The following is a 2304-nucleotide window of genomic DNA, read 5'->3' as shown; positions in this document are numbered from 1 at the left end:
CTTTTTAGGATCTATACTACATGTTAGATTTTGATTTTGATTTTATTCTTTTGAAATCATCCTATGATGTGCTATGTGTAACTTTGTTTCGTCGTTTTGAGAATTTTATTTTATGTATTTCACTATTTATCTTTTATTTTTTTTGAGAGATTTTATGAAAAAAATTATGATGTTGTTAGCTCTTGATAGATGATTTGCAATTGTCTTTCATCATAATTTTCAGGTTGTCATCTTCTATCTTAACATAATCTTTTCTGTTATTGTTAATTTGTTAAAAGTAGTTGTAAACTAAAAACACTTGCTTTATATTTCAAAAAAAATTGAGTTAATCAAGGACTTCTTTCAACTCATTATCAGGCAAATTAGGTTCAAGCAGAAAATAAATTCGTAGAATATTTTGCTTATTTATAGAACTCAATGACTATATATGTTTTGTAAGTGCACAATAAGTTTTTTTTCACGATTTGTACTATTTACAATAAGTTTTGTGCTTCTCTTTTTCCTCTTTGTTTTTAGGTCAACTTATTTCTCATGTGGGGTTGCTTTGTTACAAGTTCAACTTTTTGTCGACTTCAAGTTACAAGTTCAACTTTTTGTCGACTTAGTTTTTACAATTATATTGTGATTGAAGATTAAATCAAATATGTTTTCACTCATGTGGGTCAGTCGTATCCCTGTGATGGGATTTTGGTCAACTTAAGTGAGGGTATTCTTGATATGTCCCTACTTATCATAATAAGGTCCCACAACTTCTAACCTACTTGGAAGGTTATTTACCCTATTATTCTATTCATTAAAACTTAAAAACTCTTCTAAAAACTCCATAATTCTCTTAAGATCTTTTGGGCAAGGGAAGCTAGGGTTTTAACTAAAGGATTAATTTGGGGCTTGTCTTGGTGATTTTTTTACATCATTATCTTGGTTTAAGGCATGATCTCCTCCCTCATTATTAATTTTATTTAAAGTCATGGTTTTATGAATATTTTCATGATCACATTGATTGTATGATTTTGGTTTTCAAATATGATTTAGGGTTTTTGATATTAAATGGTTGGTTTTGGTTTCCCATGGTGTTAACTATGCTTTTATATGCATTAATGGTGGTTTTTGATAATTGGATTGCATGAGAATTGTTTAGTGGGAATTTGAATTAGTTTTGGTCATATTATGCCCCCTTGTGTTTGACAAAAATACTTATAAAGATATGTTCATTGCATTGACTACTTTAATGGAACTTTTGCATGTTTTAAAACTTGATAAAGAAATTATGCATGGCTTAAATGGCTTGGAATGGAAAATGGATAAATGGTTATGCTTTTGGGAAACATGGAAGTCCTCTAGTGGTTTAATATGGCAAATAGAAGGGCACTTGAAAGTTCCATTAAATTAAAGATTTGTATGACGATACCAATATTAATGGCCTTGGTTAATAAATTGATAATGGCTTGGGTATGTGGAAATTGGTTTTAATTGGGCAATAATGGTGGTATGTGTAGCAAAGCTATGGAAGGTGGAGGTTCTAGGGGGACCAAAACTGAAAACTCATATTTGCTAATATGAGGTTGATCTTGGTGACCGTGTGCATGATGTCACACTATATTTGGGGGATATACTTGTTGAGCGGGATACATCTGGTGCTTTATCTTTTAAGGCCACAAGGGTTGGTTAATTTATAAAGATGAGTCCTCTTAATTTTTTTAGAGTGAAAGAGGAGAAGGATCCATAGGGCTTCTTGGATGAAATGGAAAAGATTTTTGGGTAATGCAGGCTACCAATGTGGAAGGGGTAAATTTTACAGCTTATCAGTTCAAAGAGGTTGCATATTAGTAGTATAAAGATTGGGATAGGGATAAAAGGGACGCAGAAGAGTCATCTTTATGGGATTCTTTCTCTAGTGTTTTTTTGGATCATTTTTTTTCCTCAACAGTTAAGGAAAGCAAAGATAGAGGAGTTTGTGAACCTCAAGCAGGGGAGAGTTTCTGCCAAGGAATATGCCTTGAGGTTTCACTAATTGTCAAGGTATGCTCTTGATTTAGTGGCTGACATACGGGCTAGAATGAGGATGTTTATTTCTGGGTTGAATCGGGTTTTGATTTTGGAGAGCAAGACTAGATCTCCGATTAAAGATATAGACATCTCTAGGTTGACCATTCATATGCAGCATGTGGAGGATGAAAAGAGAAAAAAGGTAGAGTTTAAGAATAAACAGGGTAAGAGGGGTAGTTTTTCTAACCAGGGAGATGCTCAGTCTCAGGACGGTCAAGATGGTGGCAAATAACAGAAAAAAAGTGATGTAGTTCTGGT

This window comes from Capsicum annuum, chromosome 4, assembly GCF_002878395.1.
Source record: "Capsicum annuum cultivar UCD-10X-F1 chromosome 4, UCD10Xv1.1, whole genome shotgun sequence".
NCBI classification, from domain to species: domain Eukaryota; kingdom Viridiplantae; phylum Streptophyta; class Magnoliopsida; order Solanales; family Solanaceae; genus Capsicum; species Capsicum annuum.
Note: the sequence above shows the minus strand (reverse complement) of the source record.